General features: G+C 39.0%; 1 protein-coding gene across 19 annotated transcripts in view; it reads left to right on the top strand.

Annotated features, from left to right (window-relative positions):
* ZBTB20 (zinc finger and BTB domain containing 20) overlaps positions 1–18,074 on the top strand; it is a 777,433-nt gene that overhangs the window by 602,154 nt on the left and 157,205 nt on the right. For all 19 annotated transcript variants that reach the window (XM_023517824.1, XM_023517838.1, XM_023517826.1 and 16 more), the window contains one exon: positions 8,980–9,019. The gene's annotated coding sequence lies outside the window, so the exon portion shown is untranslated. The remainder of the gene's footprint in view (positions 1–8,979; positions 9,020–18,074) is intronic.

The following is an 18,074-nucleotide window of genomic DNA, read 5'->3' as shown; positions in this document are numbered from 1 at the left end:
AAAATTCAAGTTGCTGGTTAGCTTTCACCTTCGCTGTTCAGTGCGTTCCTGTCATTTGAAACAGCATACACAAGGGCTACAAGCACCGGCCATTATCCTAGTTAGGTTGTCAAAGTTAGCTGAACGCTGACTTGATTTTCTGGAGTGACACTGAACAAAATGATTCTTTTGAAAGGTCTTAGACACGTACCCCCCAGCTACTGATCATAGTAATAACCAACCTCACGAAATCATTAGTGAAGAGTAGAACAATATACTGTAACAAGTCGGCTATGAAGAAACTGGCATACTTTCGTGTTCTTATGGAAATAAGGGGCAGCAAAATAAAGCCCCATTTCTCTCTCTCTCAATCTCTTTTTGTGACCAGATCTTCTTTATAGGTTACATTGGGACTGAAGTTTTGGGTTTTGTTTTTTTGTTAACAAAGGTTGAATGTTACTCACTGCTTTAATAGCCAAAGTCCATCTTTAGTGATAGCTTTCTGCTATAGTATACTGCCAAATTTTTTATGTGTGTGCATTTTGACTTCTTGATGCCTTTGCTATGGGCTTCCTGTTGACTGGCACATGTTAGTGCTTTGCTTATCAGAGTTGGGCAATGATTCAGTGATCCAGTCCAAACCTAGGCCATAGATAGAATGGGCTCATCTTCTATTTAAGAAATGTGGCAAACTGCTTTAAATGAGTTTGGTTCAGACAAGGTCATTGGAACTGTTAATCTAACCCTGTGTGCTGTATGTAATGAACACTTCTGCTGAGCACCAAAGCTGCAAGGTAAATAGACAAAAAAGCCGGTTAGCTGGCCGCTCCTGATAGAGCTTCTCCCTGAGTCTGTTATTAGATCTACATTCTTAATCACATGGGGCCCATTTTGGTCACTTAAAGGAATTGTTCACTGGTTCTCCTGATGTCTTTGAAGATAGGCCTGGAAGTAATAATAGTGAGTTCTTATCTTATTTTCTGGACTTTTTCTCTAACTTTTTCTTTAATTGGAAATTGAATTTGTATGCATATTCAATACCAGGTTTATGAAATATTCAGCAAATTTTTTTAGACTTGAAAGAATTAATTGTTAGCATGTTTTATTCTAGATAATCATGTTAAAACTGGGATATAGTCAAGTACATTTTTACTCAATTTTATTTGTGTTATATGCATTGGCAAATTGAATCATTACATAAATACTATTTTGAATTTAATAATTTATAGACTATCCGTATTGCCTAATCCTCTTTAAACTGTAGAATGTATTTTACTGAGCTGCATTGTGATTCTGTATAATTTTTAGGGTCAGCACTTTCTAGGATTTTGTAGCATAATATAGAGCTAAACAAGGCTGGAAAGGTTATTGAATTCATCTTGCTGACTGGAGGCAGCACTGTATTTATTCCTTCCAAAATAGATGAAGATTTTTTCCTATTTTTAAAGAGTCAGGAAGAAAGAAAGTTCATAACTGCTTTTGGTAATTTATTCGATTATTTACCACTTGTGTATTTAAGATGTTCATAAGAAAGGCATTACATATCTTAATTTCACTTTGCTGATGTGGAAATAGCCACAACTTTTTCATCATATGCCGATGGACAGAGCATTTCTGTTCCTTTAACCTTGAGGTTTAAACTTGTTCCCAAAAAAGTAAGTGACTCATACCATTGGCTAGACCCAAGAATAAAGAGCATCAGTTTTCCTAATCTTAAAACTCATCTTGCCCCTACTCCTAAAGCACACTAAAATTAACTTTCCCTTGAACTCCCTCTGGTGATATTTATTTACTGATTAAACAACTTTTTTCTATCATCTTTGTCTCCTAACGTAGGCAGACAGCATTTATTCGACAAACACTGACGTGTTTAACATACTGGGTTAGGCTTGGGATGGTCAAATGTAAACTGTGACCAGTTAGCAGACTCAGAGACTTGGATGTCCCGGTATGTTCAGGGAGGAACAAATAGGCCATCCCAGTATATGAGGAAGCAGTGGTGGGAAATTTTTTTTTAAAAAACTAGAGTGGTAGGTTGGGGCCAGATTATGAAATGTCTTGAAGGCTCTGAAGCAAATAGTTGTGGTGACAAGGACAAAAGTAACATTTTTCGATCTATATTACAAAAAATGCTTTCTAAGTCTTCAAAACACAGAACATGCACATATTATCCTCGTGTTTCAGTATCTGACCTAATCTTAACAATTCTTTACAATCTGATTCCAAGAAACTTTTGAGGTACCAGTACCTGCTTAACTCATATCTTCTGATGTAAATTTAGAGTCATGATTTTTTCCTCTTGTATTGTTTTTAATCACTTGAGGGAAACGTTTGAGTCAAGACAGCCTTCTGTTTATACTGATCTGGAGCTTTCTTTCTCCCTCTTGCTGTGCCCATGTTTATTCCAAAGTTCTTTGTACAACTAACGTGTTACTTTCTGTCTTTATACACTCAGGAGTCTCAGGATGAGTTTGCCTTTAATAGACCCAATCTTTTCGCACCAAAATGGCATTAACAGTAGGCTGTGAGCAGCATTATGACCAAGTGCCTGTAAATGATCAGACCACATAATAAGACCATCAGACCTCTTCAGTATCCCCTAAAGAATATCAGTTTACTATAGTTCAGAGGTCTTGGTACCTCAATCCGTTTGGAATCCATAAAGCTACAACGTTAGGAGGTTGAGATATGGAAAAAAAGTTTCTTGGAATCAGATTGTAAAGAATGCCTGAATATCAGTCATGCCAAAGAGTTGTGTCTAGTTTACAGCCATGAGAAACTATCATCAATGTCAGTCCCTGCCATCCTCCTGGAACGACTGCTTTCATTTCATTCCAGTCTCTCAGACTCTATACCTATAAGAATTAGGAAGGATCGGAAAGATTTGTATGAGGTGGAGTGTAGTGGTCTAAGTTGTATCTTGACAATGTCTCAGGCTCAGAAGTAGTCCAGACCTAATTGCTGAACTTTAGTTTTTAAATCTTCTCTCTTTATTGCTGGTCACCTTATTTAAGCATCAGAATTTTTGAAGGTAGACATTCTTTAGGATTGTTACCATAGCATCTTAAGGAAAGATAAATCATTATCATTCTGTTACCATTCTCCTCGAGATGGATCCAAAACAATATAGCCTTGAAAGGCACACACCATGTGTGACCGTTTATGGTGTTTATAGACTTCTTGTGACTGGCCAAGAGGAATAAAAATACTCCAAGAAACTTGTCTGCAGGAGACCCCAGTGTACCTAGTGGGAGATTACACATATAAATAACCCTTCCATCTTATTTCATCTTGTAAACCTCTTACCGGATAGAAAATAGAGAATTAAAAACTCCCCAAATCAGGGAGCATGAAATATCATTATATCTAGTATAGAATTTTTGAATCTGGCAGATAAAGGAAATCACATATCCAGAGTGAAGATGGAATATCAGTTGACAGGCACCTGTGAAGCTGGCACTTATTCTGAGAAACATGTGAGTCTAAAAATCCAATAGTGTCTTATCTTTTGAACCTTTGAGAATGCTGGAAGCCAAAAAAATATTAGGAAAATCAATAAGGTAAAAATCGTCATCCTACTATTTTGAATAACTCCCACATAAGAATTAATTAGCACAATAGTTCTAGAACATTAAAGGGATGCTGAAATGTTATTTCTACCGATAGAAAACAAAGATATAAACCCACCTAAGTTCTAGAGAAAGTGGTTTTAAAAAGATTAGAAGGATTAAAAGGCATGTTGAAGAGGTCACTTCTGTCCTATTGTCACACGTTTACCCTCCTCAGCTCGAAGGATAAGCGTTGAACTTCAGTTCATCCAAACTCCTCAGCTCTGTCATCAATGCTCTGACACATTCTAATTTTCTGACTCATTTATGATGAATAAGCTCTCCCTTTTTTATTCACAATGCTAAAAGTAACTAATTTTCGTGAGTTATGATTACTTCTTTTCCATTTCTTATTGTACTACTATTATTTTCTCTTAGCAAAATTTGTCTCACTCTTTTTCACCCAGTGTGAATCCCATATGCAAAAAAGCCCACGGTCAGTAACATTGCCTGGACTTGGAGTTAGTCAAGAGGAATGAGCATCTGACAGCCCTGATTCCGTTTATAACCCAGCCAGATACCTCAGCTGGCGAGTGGCTCAGCTTCCTCACCATAAAATGGGTATAATAATAGCTTTCCCTTACCACTGTGAAATATTTAGAATGTAAATCAAGCCAGACTTATCTGCTTCCAAAGAGAATCTTAAACTAGCCTGCATGAGCCTGAATGAGCCCAGATTTCAAGGGGAAACATAAGTGGAAAACACCTAGAGGTCGTGTAATTTAGTGGTTAGAAGCGTGTAGACTTTGGAATGGTACAGATTTATTCGGATGCCAGCAGCTATGTGATTTGGGGAAAGGTTCCTAATTTCTCAAATCTCCCTTTTTTCTCTAGTAAATTAGAACTAACAGTATTTTTCTTTTATAGTGAGGATTAAATGATATACTGTTAACAATGCTTTTCAAACACTTCCACTGGGGTGATCGTTGAGTTAGGAGTGAGTGATCCAGTGCTAAGGGTACCTGCCAGGTACCTAAGACAGTGTGCCACAAGCAAGACTTTTCAGGAAAGCCTCAGGTTTTACCCCAGAGATACATATAAATTTTGCTTCCTACTCCTCAATATTCTGGTTTTTTACTAACTGGAAGTTCCACAAGGACAAGAATAGTATCCAACATTTACGAAGTAGTTACTGGAATTCTTCAAGAAGTAGTTATCCAAGTTAATACATGTAAATGTTTAATTTACTTACCAGCAGGAAACTGACCCTCCAGGAAGACAGTCATGTCTTTATTATTTATTATGTGGCTTTTGGTATTCCCTATTACACTGTTCCGCACCCTTGCGTATGCCCAGATCCAAATTTGAGAAGCATTTTCTTAGCAAGATACCTGAAACCACAGAAGGTACTCGGTAAATAGTAACTCTTGTTATCATTGTCATTTCTCTGTTCAACACTTTTCTACCCTGGTGTTGCTAAGGCTTTGTGGACATTTTTTAAAAGAAATTATAAAGAATTCAGAAGACAAGAGTCCGGGCTGCAAAGGAGCCTGTGTGTCTCTAACCACATAACTTCACCCACTTAGAGCTCCATTTTTTATATGTTTTCTTCATTTCCAGCTTCAATTTATAATGTTTTATTAAAACGTTCTAGAGGCAAAGAGCAGTAAGATTGAAAGAGGATTTCTCCCTACTGTGCCTATGCCAGAGACTACTAACCTGGGATTCATGGGTGGCCTTCATGGAGTCTGGGAACTCCCTGAACTTGATATTTTTGAGGCATTTTCTGAAAAAACAAGATTTCTTGAGGTCAGGAGTTTGAGACCAGCCTGAGTAAGAGTGAGACCCTGTCTCTACTAAAATTAGAAAAACTAGAAAAACTTAACTGAGCATTGTGGTGGGCTCTGGAGGCTGAGGCAAGAGGATTACTTGAGCCCAGGAGTTTTAGGTTGTTGTGAGCTGGACTGATACTACAGTACTCTAACCCTGGCAGTAGAGTGAAACTCCATCTCAAGGGAGGGAGGGAGGGAGGACAGCAGGAGGGAGAGAAAGGGGAGGGAGGGAAGGGGAAGTTAGAGAGTCAGGGAAGGGGAAGGGAAGGGAGGGAGAGAGGGAGAACATTATGTAAATTGAAATTAGAATTGACTAATCTTTAAAATTACAATTAATAATACTTTTAGTTCCTTGGAGATTGACATAATATAATTTTTACTTAGAAATTATAAAACTAAGATTAGACTTCACCATAAGTCACTCTTTTTCCTCCTCTCTCTACTTATCCTCCACCGTGTTTTAATGTTCTGAATTATTTAGGCTCAACATTTTTATATTCTTTGCTAGATATTTGTGCTTTGAATCTAGCATGCTGAAAGCAAATATTTTTAATCTTTGTGGAATTATTATAGATAATTCTTTGCATTTCAAATAAAAACAACTTATCGACATACAAAGTGAGAGGCACTTAGGTGCAACGAGCACATAAATAACAATTTATATGTAATAAAATAACAATTTGAATTGAGCAAATACGAATCTTTGTGTATGAACACATACTCTCAGAATGTATAGCAAGTTACATTTCAATCAAGTAGGGAGTCTTCTGACCATTTATGAACATTTATAATATAAATTGCATTAAAAACTCTGAGATTAAAATTTAGCTTTAGTATTAAATTAGGACTTAGTATTATTGTTTTACACTAATATATAAGGACAATAATTATGCCCAATAAAAATCTTCAATTTAACTTGCTTTGTCTTAGACTGTGACATACCTGCTATGTTATTTTCCCTCCATCTTGAAGTCTTGTCATTGACAGCCAGCCTGTGTGTTCACTTGACCATCAGGAAAGACATTTCTTCATTCCAGAACTTGGATGTATTAGTCCATCTGGGTATACTAATCTCTTGGATCACATCAAAAATTTAATTTTGACTAATTTTATGAATAAATGCTTCTTGAAATTTAGAAAAGAAAGTTATATTCTTAGATAGGAGAACATAAATGCTAAGTATAGTTTTTAAAGAGCCTGTACATTATTGAGTTATCAGAAAAATGATGATTGAACATACTTCATAGAAAATTACTAAGCCTATTTTCTCCTTTCTCCAAAGACTGAGAAAGAAAGTATGCTCGAAAAGGGGGAGTGACAGAAAGGAAAACAGATAGGAAGGCAGGAAGGAGGACAGAAGAAAGGAAGGAGGAGAAAGAGGGGAAGGAGAGGGGGAAGCAAGGGAAAGTGGATAGGGAGGGAGGAAGACAGAGAAAGTTACAAACTGCATCCATGCGTGGTCCAATATCCTGGATTGTGAAGAAGACAGAACATAGCAAAACAGAGTTTTAAAGTCTTTGAAGACTAGTCAGTCTTTTTTTATATTTCAAATTTATATGTACTTCCAATAAATCATATATAATCTAATTATCTTGCTTAAAATTTTCATTAAACTCATCAATTTTGTGAAACAGTTTGAAAGCGATGGAGATCTCCAGCCTCTCTAGTGTTGCATGCGTCATGATCGGGGCTGCAGATTTCTACCTTAACTCTTCTTATCACCATCTTTCACACCTGCACGTGCATGGGTAGAGCTGCACACTGGCCACAAAAGGGAAATCATTTCTCTGGCGAAATCTTTACAAATTGTGCATTTGACCAGAAAACTTTCCAGGAGGGAAGGTCTCTTTAATTTCTTGTTTTCTGTTTTAACATTTTTCAGAGCGAAGTTATTTAATCAGGTCCTTCTACTTGATTTCCTTTGATAAAGTTTATTTCACATGTTTATGGAGACTTTATGTGAAGTGGTTAAAATCACGGTGTCAGAAAGACAAAAATGTAGTCAGTATACGTTAAGTCCCTGGGTCTGATATTGCTTCTGTTTTATCTTCCTGTAAGAGAAGCTATCAAAACAATGGTGGGCCGACCAGTCCCATAGTAGTTTATTTGGCACGTGACTTAAGACCTGAACTGCCATGTGAGTTGTATTTAACACATGCTAGTTTGGGGCCTGGAGCCTGGTGCAGCTGATACACCTCAGCTCATTGTTTTTGCTGTCCATGGGCAGGTCTCTTCCACCTCCTGTCGCCCTGCTCCAGCCAACCACCCCTGTGCACCCATGTGCTGGACTCCGTTCTCTGGTTACCATAACTTCCAGCTGCACATTTGCCTGATGGCTCTTTGAATGACTTTTTGCTCTTTGAATGAAATCAACAGGCTTGCATGCAGCAATGTGATACTGCTGCACATACTTAGCAGGGTATGACTCAGAGGGCATCATCCAGAACCGCCCAGAGTCCACTGCAGGTACCAGTAAATACTTGTAGAATGAGAAAAGACTCAATTTTCAGAAACAAATTCAATAAGGATGTCGTGAGTCACATACAACTCATGTGTCATACGGTGTAAAAATTGATTCTAGCAATGTGTGAATTACATATAACTCGTGCATAGAAAACAAAACATAATTTTTTATAAAATTGGAATCGATTTAATTTATTAAATTGCATATAACTCACACATGGAGAACAAAAAATAACATTTTTATTATGCTAGAAAGGTTTTACACATAGTCTATTTTTATAATAAAACACCACGGCTCCAAGGAAAAAACATTTTTTTCTAGTGTGGCAATCAATGTGTTAAAGATTGAAACATAGAAGGAGAAACTGTTAAGGTCAGATCCTCTCAAACCTGAAATTTCATTATTAAAGATGTGTTTGGGGAACAGATACTTTAGTTTAAAACCACTTTATCAGACTATTTCCCAGCATAGAGGGGACAGTATAGGCCAGTGACAAGGGGTCAGGAGTCTGTGTCAGAGGGAAGGCAAGGAAGCAGGTCAGACTGGGCAGTGTTCTCAGCAACACCAAAGCTTAGCAACATACAGATGTCTTGAATTTGTTCAGAGAGTCTTCTACATGTTAAGCGTGATACATTTACTATCCAAAGAGCCAAATTTTATCAAGATTTAATTCACCTTTGTCAAAGTTAGCTAAAGTTAACTGTGTACTATATAGTGAAGCTTTTACCTGCTCGAGTCGGTGCTGTCCAACAGAACTTTGCGCAGTAATAGAAACACTGTGCTGTCCAATTAGGCACTTAAAGTGTGGCTAGTGTTTACTAGCTTCATAGTAAACTTTAAGGAATTTCAACTTAAATAGACAAATGTGTCTAGTGTATTGAACAGTAGTGCAGCTTTGAAAATGCTGTATGTTAGAGACTGGAAGGAAATTGACAAAGATCCTGGCACTCCTTTTGCTGGAAAGTACTATACTGGTCATCATAGGAGAGGGTCACACCTCTGGAAAATTTTTATTAAGCTGCATAGCCTTCATTTGGGGCTGCAGGTAGCAAAAAGAGCTCCTTTCAAAACAACTAGTCCCATCTAGACCGAGATTTGCTTTCCTTCTTCCCCTGTACCCTTGTTTTTAATTCCCTGTTTTTTCCTTGATTTTCAGTTCTTTGACCATCAGTCTGTGGCCTGCCTCTGCTCCTTATGTAAGTAAATGTGGTTTTTTACCTTTTAAAAAAAGTTTCACATGTGGGAAATTTGGGGGGGAGGTTGGTATTTTGGTAGTTGACTTTGTTGTGGTTTTCAGTATTTCTTTAGTAGGCATTAGCTTCTTTTTGTTTGGAGTTGATGCTGTTGGTGGTAGTGGTCAGTTGTTATCTATGAGGTGTCTAAAGAGACTGGTGGCCCAGCCTCTGTTCCTGTATCAAGAATACCTTTATTTCACTGCAGCTTCTGTTTGCAAAAGTCATGACTCTCCCAAGCTATTGCTCATGTTACTTAGCCAACTACCAGCAACACTTGGGCTTTTTGCTCCACTGTCAATCACTGGGCAATTATTTGCTTTTCATTTATGCACCTATCCCTAGGTCCAATAGTTTTTTAATTTTACCATATATATCAGAGCTTTTGTTTCTTGACAAAATTTCTAATATCATTTAACTAAGGAGTACAAAAACTGAAAAGTAAATAGGTTAAAATTTTGTGCAAAATTGTAAAATCTGGGAGAAAAATATAAATCTAGGATTTACACGTGTCAAAGGGTTTATAGAAGGTACCATTCTTTTTTTTTTTTTTTAGAACAGATGAGAAGGCATTTGGAGGGAGAAACAAAATTTGATTTTATATGAACAAAGAGAACATTTATTATCTGAAGCCCAAATTGGCTTCACTGAATGGGTTGGGTTAAATTTTACTTTACGCTGCTTAAAAGAGGTTCTGGGGCAGTGAACCCAAATAATCAAAGTAACTGTAAGAGATACCACCCAAGAGATCCTACAGGTAACAACAGTCTCCTAATGTGATAAACAGGCCTCGGCATCCTCTGGCTGCTTTCACTCTCTGGTGAGCACTGTCCCTTAATCACAACATCACATCTCGCTTCACTGACTCCCCACTCTGAGCGATTTCTTGTGTTAGAATCATTTGCACAGAAAGGAGGTTCCCATGGCTATTTTTCTTGTGTGTGGCTTCCACTCACATTCCTAGAAGCTGGTGGCAAATATATTTAGAGGAGCCGAATCCTCCGAAGGATGCTAAGGGTAAAGTCTAATGTGACAGTTTATTTGACAGAGAAAGGAGGCTGATTAAACTCCCCAAAGACTGGTGCTGTGTGTAATGCATTTATACAGCAGGGGTGGGTCCTACCTGCCCCTGATAAGTCTTGTTATTCTCTGTTCTCGGTGTTGATGGAGTGGGTCTGTTCATGCTTTGGAGGATGTCAACGTGCACGCTCATGGTTACCACTTTATGTCTCCACAACCCTCCCCTCAGTTACTTAGCACGGCATATTTCTAGTCTCTGGCAAATCATTTTTGTTACAGTTCTTTTGTGTAAAAACAGTTCACATAATAGCTCTGTGTTAGACAAGGCATTAATCCTCACATCACCGGGATGAGTCAGCACAGTGCACTCCTGCCCTCACGGCTCAGCTATTATGACGTCAGTGCTATAGGGCGAGCCTCAGGCACAGCAGAACACAGGACTTGTGTCACTGATTGGAAATCAAGGGGGAGACCTTTGAGATAAAAAAAAATATATTGAAAGGTTGTCTCTGGCTCATAGGAAAATCTGACACTGACTCTATGCTACATCAACCACCAGTTACAGAGCTTCCAGAGAAATTCTATTTTTTAAACCAGAGATAAGGCTGGAGGAATGACCTGCAGTGAGCTGATAGTCCATTCATGTACCATGACCTTGTCCCACCCCATGCCGGGCTTCATGTTTGCTTAGATTATTCTAAATCCTGAGGCTGCCCTTATGCTGGCAGGCCTGTGACAGTTCTGCTGTCCTGAAGTGCCCCCTTGGACACAGCTGATGGCCCCAGGGGTGGTACCCCAGAGGCCCCATCAAAGGGAAAAAGTTCCTTGGGAACAGATGAGAACATTATCTTCTCAGTGCACTCCAAGTGCCTCTTCAATGCCCCCTGCTAAACAGGTGCAGAACTCTGCCTGCTCAACCTCTCCTCTTGGCACTGTGTTTAGTCTAGTGTCCCAATGTGGATTTGACTGAGATTTCAACAGGAACTGAATAGTTGCCAGATGTTCCCCCAAGAGTGTTCCATTCCATTACTGTTTAGCACAAACAAAAAGGCCCCCTTCATAACCTGCCATGCTTCCTTGAAGAAGATAGCACAGACTCACCCTTTTAAGAAACGCAGTTCTTGTAAGTTGCAGGCCCCTTTACAGTTCAGACTCACATTTATAATCAGAACAATGCCTTTTAGTATTGGAAATTAGGTGTTAAAAAGGGTCCTAATTTATAGGCTTAGTGATATTCTCTGTTAAAAGACATTCTTCCATCACAGCATCCATCCCTCACTCTTACTGTCACCCCAGCCAGGCACCAGCCCCTGTGATACCCATCAGAAAGTGCCTTACTGCTGGGATCTTCTGCCTTCATTAGGTTGCTAATGGGCTCCTACCATGACTCTAAAAGCTAATACTACTGGTTGGCTTAGTTTTGATTAATTATCATGCATAGCTCTTATTTAGTTTTCAGTCAACAAACATTTATGTAAATTTAGTCACTATGCTTCACTACACTTGGTTCTGGGAACTCCAAGATAAATAAAATATCCTTCCTTTCACTAAGAATCTCAGTAATTTCAGTAAGTGAATAAAGGTGGTAGCCATGGGAATGCAGGTACATATAAGATGTAATGAGAGGAGAGAGGAAGGTGTACCCACTTGCATGTGGACAAGTGCCCAAGCTGGGTCTTAGAGTTGAATGAACTGCAGTTTGCCAGGTGGATATAGGAGAGCAGAAAGAAAAGGCGATCATAATAACGTGGAAAGTAAGACCATTTACAATGTCAGGAGGCATTAAGCAGCAGTCAAATCCAGAGGTCAGGTGGCTGAAGAATGGTGTTTGACAGGGGAGATGGGAGATTAGAAAGCAGACAGGAGACAGATTGCAGAGGGCCTTGTATGCCATGCAAAGGAGTTTGGACTTGATCCTGCAGGCTCAAGAGGCTAGGAAGAATTTTAAACAGATTTATGTTTTAGATAGAATACTCTGGTGATAGTAGAAATGCCTGGCTGAGAATAGGGAGACCAGGTCAAAGGTGAAAACCCAGGACCTGACCTGTGCTGTAGGGGTAGAGTGGAAGGGAGAGGCCATTTGCTAGTGTTGACATAGACATTAACATTTGCATACTTCCAACATATCTTGGACTATTGCATAATCTTTGCCTTCTAGGAGAAAGGCTGAAACATTGTATGAGGCCAAATTTCAGACCAAAATATATCCTCATGGGATCTTCAGCAAAGACCTAACTGACTTTGACTCTGACCCCACTCTTAGCCACTGCCTACTGGTCTCCAGGGGTATATGTCTCCTTCTCTGCACGGTGGATATGGGGAGGAGCAGGCAAATGCAGAGAAGACGTTCTCAGTGTCCTGCTTTTCTCTTCTCTCACCTGAAAATGAAACAGTTTCTAAATAATGTCCCTTTAAAGTCAATCAGTCCCCCCAGTTCCCTATCATTTTCCCATTGCTGCCTTTTTCTAAGCAAAATTTCCAAGCCATTGATCTGAATTGCAACTTATGCACAGCCGGGTGTTGAAACAATTCAGTGTATTCATTCCTTCTCTCTGAATTAGAGTTCACCATAAGTGTGCTTTTCTCTTGTTCACTTTGGGCTGCCAGGACAATTTAAAGGAAATTTTCAACAGCTTATGTCTCATGTTCTCTTTTGCAAATGGGAGGATATGTGTGGGTGTATTTAAGTCTTGTCTATATTGCTTTCTGGAGAAAGGTTGGAGAAGATGAACAAGATGAGGAGTAGGGACCTACTGAAAGCCCAGGTCCCCCAGTGACCTGAGTGCAGAACGTAGGCTGGTGATCAGATGGTCAATTATGTGTTTGTCAAAACACAGTGGGCTGCATTCCAGACTGCCAGCTTTGGAGGCCCAGCTTCTGCCAACCAAATGTCATCTGGGAACATGCAACACTGGGCACTGTGAAGGAGTTTGAAATAGACCATGCCACAGCCAACCTACTGCCAGTCTTATAGCACCAATATGGCATGCACAGCCGGGCCCCATGTTTCAGAGCTCAGGAATTCACTGTACTAAATTCACGAGGTCAGATGGGTTCATGTTTTCAAAGCCTATGTTCTCTGCTTTGAACACTGTGACTTACTCTTCAGCAATTTCCAAGAGATTTTTCCAGTCACATCTCTGTGGAAACTACTCTTTTTATGATGGTTATAAGAGCCTTGTAACTGTCCCAGAGGACAGGGGAAAAAAAATAAACTTGCTCTGACAATGACTGTGATTCCAACAGAGGGATTCCAAGTCTTAGGAAATTACATTAAAGGTGCATAGCTTTTAAAATATCAGGAACCACCTTGGCAACTTATAAAAAGCAGAAGGGCTTTGCCTATTTTATAAAATGATTTGCATATACCTGCATAAATAATGTCCCCACCTGTACTTTTATGCATTTAGGTTGAATAAATTAAATTCCATGATCTTTAAAATATTCACTGTCTTTCATTGCTCAGACACCATTTTCAGGACCCTTTCTCCTCATTTTTTTTTCCTGTTGTGGTAGTAGTGGCTATTGTATAAATCTCTCAGCTAATTCAGGGAGTCAAAACAGTCCGCAGGCCAATCTACTGTAGCCAGGAACATTACCCCTATCTGCTTGCATTTCTTTTAGCCTTTCTATCTATAAGACCATGCATTCAATATATTTTTCTTAAGGGAAAATGAGAGAGTATGTGACTCAGGCAGAAACACAGCACAAGGTGAGATTATGCTCTTCTTCCTGTCAGACTTGCACTGATACACACCCAAGGACATGCCCATATTAACCTTTTCTTTCCTCGGCCACTGCCACAATCCCCTCAGCTACCAAGCCATTTCAGATATAACTTCAAATTAAAGCCTGGACAGTGGACCAGCCCCAACCACATTTGTTCCTGTAAGATATTATTAAACACTTACTATCTTACTATATACAAAGAATCTGTTAAGTAGAGAGGTAAAACATAAATAAAGGACAAAATAGGAAGCCCCTTGCTTGTTCATAAGAAACTTAAAATTTTGAGTTAGGAAAGGAAGTTATACTCTTGAGTGTTTTGTATGCATTTAAGACAATAGGTAACTAAGTTCCAGAAGGAATTATACAATCCAGGAAGTACTATAGGATTTCCTTCGTGAAAGAGAATGTTGAAGGCTGGAAAGTTTCATTTAAATTGTGGTTGAGCTGGTTCTTGAAAAATGACTAAAATATAAAAAATATGAAAGAAAGAGAATCATATTTCAAGCAAAAGCATACATCAAAGTTGTAGAATCATATGGGGAGGGGTCCATGTGTAGCATAGTTCCTCCCCCACCCAAATTCTAAAACCTTTGAAAAAGAACTGGTAGCTGGAGAACAAAAATTATTTGTAAAGGCTGGTTGATGGGCACAGCTTAGTGTTAGAGGCAAAATAGGCTGGTTGAGCCTTCTTCCTTTCAATCAAAACTTAGAAAAGCTGTCTCAAGGGAAAGGTGGGATATGTGTAGGAGCAGTGCTTTTGCAGATCACTCACTACGCTAGTCTAAGTAGGGCAGGAAGGACAAAGAGGCCAAACTTCTGTACTTACAAAATTTGATAGATCGGATTGTTCTACCTAATTGAGAAATATGGGCCAAGGGCTGTCTTACCAACAGGATGATTCACCTCCATAGGGAAGTGTAGAAAATGAGGCAAGAGGCAAGGGGTGTTTAGGGAACATCTGGAAACTCAGAGCAGGGAAGAGGCATTCTTACCAACATTAAGATCCCAGGCTAGAGAACGAGAGAAGGAAGTCCAGAGTGAGATGAAAATGGGAACCAGAGTCAAGAGGCTACACAACCCTCTTATCTGCCTCAGGCAAAATACCTGGGGTAGAAACCAGGAGTTATCCAAGATCTAAGGGCTGGTTTTTGGAGTCACAAAGTTACCAGAATTAGAAGATGGTGGAACAGGTAAGAAATGAAGACAATGCCCTAAAACCTAATTAAGAGTAAAAATACAACAATTCTGATCTATTAATCTTAATCTAACGATAAAAAATAACATTTATTGAGTGCTTGTCTTACATTAAATACTGAATTAAATGTTCAAATATTTATCTGATCCATCCTTTAAAACTACTCTATTAAGTAGTTACCGTTATAATCTTAATTCTGCAAATGAGAAAACTAAGACTTAGCATGTGTAAGTTTTCAAGAACACCTAATAAATAGTAGAGATAGAATTTGAATTCAGGACTATCTTAAACGCCTCAGCCAAATTGCTTTAAACACAAAATGAATGTTTACGTAATGATGAGGAGAACAAACACAGTCACTCTCCTCCTGGAGCTTACAATCTGAGTTATCTACAACAGCTATTAATCAAATGGTCACATAAAAGAACTTGTCATTACAAACAGTTCTCACCACTACAAAATAAAAACACCAGGTGCTCTACAGGAAAATATGAGGTCCAGAAATTCAGAAGGAACTTCCCAGTGGAGGTGACATTCAGGCTGACATCTGAAGGTTAAAAACAAGAAGTAAGACTGAGTGGTGGGAGAGGGTTCCAAGCAGAGGGAGCAGCCCGGGTGAGGCCCTGAATACAGCTGATGGAGTACGGGATGATAGGCAGCCCAATTTATGATGAACAAGAGATATGTGGGTCCTGATGACAGCAGGCCACTGGTAGGCGATATTAAGGATTTTGATCTTTATCCTAAGGACAATGGGAAGGCAAACCTGAAGAAAGAGTGTGGCATGATAAACATTATTTTCTTTTAAAAAAGATATACTTTAGGACATTTATCCCAGCGAGATGGAAACATACCCACACAAAACCTGTATACCAATGTTCATAGCACCTTTATTCATCATAGTCCCAAACTGGAAACAACCCAAATTGTCTTCAGTAAATGAATGGTTAAGGCAACTTGTACATCTATACCATGGAATACCTCTCAGCTCTAAAAAGGAATAAATTATTAATACAGACAAAAACTTGGATTAATCATAGGGGTATTTATTATACTGAGTGAAAAAGCCAATCTCAAGACTACATGCTGTTATGGTTCTATTTATAAAGCACTCTTGAAATGAAAAGCCAAAAAGATGGAGAGCATATTTGTGGCTGATAGTGTTAGGGGGCTGAGGTAGAGATGGAGCTGAGTGTTGCTATGAAAGAGTAACACAAGAGATCCTTGTGATGGAACTATTCTGGAGTGTTCACATGAGTCTATGCATATAATAAAATTGCATAGAAATACACACACACACACACCAGTGCATGTAAAACTGATGAAATCTAAAGTGCAGTAGAACCTCCTTAGTTGACCACCTTCCTGCACTGGTCACCTCCTTAAGTTGACCTAATTTTCATAGACTAGATATATACCACATGTACATGTCACTGCAGTAGGCCTAGTTCCCTATGTTGACCACCTCTAGCTGTTGACCAGTTTGTTAAAGGTGGTCAGCTTACAGAGGTTCTATTGTAGATGGAATATACCAATTTCCCTGGTGGTGTACTATACTTATGTAAGTTGTTAAAATTGGACAAAACTGAGTAAACGGAGTAACAACTTTCTATATTATCTCTTATAGCAACTACATGTTAACATATGATTATCTTGAAATTAAAAGTTAAAAAATATATCAAGGTAGCTTCCTTGTGGTAAATTATTTGTAAAGATCAAAAGCAGTTATGAATAGTCCAGTAAAAAAAAAAAAGCTATTATAGTAGACCAGAAGATAGACTAGGGTAGTAACATTAGGAATAGAGGAAAAATAAATAAAACTAGGATGTTCTCATGGTTAGTTCTGGGAGATTCAGGAGAGAGAAGTGTCAACAGTGATTCCTGGTTTTTGACTTATAAAACGATATGAAGGGTGGTGCCTTCACAGTTACATGACACAACAAACGAGGACTGAGGTGGAGGGAAGATTGTAAGTTCTGTTTTTGAGATTTTGAATGTGAAGTGCTCTTGATATAAATGAGTATATTGAACAAGCATACACACACATCTGGAATTCACAAGTCAAATGAAGGCTGGGTATACCAGTTTGGATAAGCAACATATAGTAAGTGAAGCCACTGGCATGGATGACATTGCCTAGGGGCAGCATTGGATTGAGAAGGCTCCAACTGAGACTTGAAGAGCTCTTAATATTTATCAGAAAAAGGACGCCACAAAAATACACTCAGAAGGAGCAGATAAGAAGGTAGCAGGACAATCAGAAAGCATAGGGACAAATGGCAAGCAAAGTAAGTACTTCCAAGATCGTGTTCAGTGGTGAGAAGCTCTGCGAAGAGGTCGAGTAAGTTAAGGACTGACAAATATACATTGAATGCGTTAACTTGGAGGTGACTGTCGACCTTAGCAAAAGAGGTTTAGTTGAAATGCTAGAAAGTAATTTCGTAATGGGATGAGGATAGAGTGCAAGGTGAAGAAATAGAGACAGCAAATGTGGGCAACTTTAGATGTTTTGTTGTGAAAGAAAGAAAGATGAACTAGTGCAACATCTTGAGAGGGGACTGAGTTCAAAAGATAGGGAAAAAAATGAAAATACCTTGGTGTTCTGTGTATGCTTAGGGGAAGAAAACGGTAGTGAGGAGCGATTCAGTGTGCAGGACAGAGAGGAAGACAGGATAATTGGTAGTATAAATTACTGATAAGGCTACAGAGATGGAATCCTGAGCATAGGTGGAAGGATGGGGGCAGGGGTACTTCTTCTACTTTTATAAGGAGGTAGAAGTAGTCCAGGTGGGCACAGCGGTTCATGCCTACAGTCCTGGCACCCTGAGAGGCTAAGGTGGGAGGATCCCTTGAGGTCAGAAATTCAAAACCAGCCTGAAAAACTTCTAAAAATAGAAGTATTAGCTGGACTTTGTGGCTGGTGCCCATAAGTCTCAGCTACTTGGGAGGCTGAAACAGGAGGATCACTTGAGCCCAGACATTTGAGGTTACTGTGAACTAGGATGATTCCATGGCACTCTAGCCTGGGCAACAGAGTGAGACTCTGTCTCAAAAAAAAAAAAAAAAAGAAAGAAA

The sequence above is a fragment of the Otolemur garnettii genome, unplaced genomic scaffold (genome assembly GCF_000181295.1).
Source record: "Otolemur garnettii isolate 467f Iridium unplaced genomic scaffold, OtoGar3 scaffold00122, whole genome shotgun sequence".
Classification (NCBI taxonomy): Eukaryota; Metazoa; Chordata; class Mammalia; order Primates; family Galagidae; genus Otolemur; species Otolemur garnettii.
The sequence above is the reverse complement of the archived record's forward strand: the minus strand, read 5'-3'. Positions and strand labels throughout refer to the sequence as shown.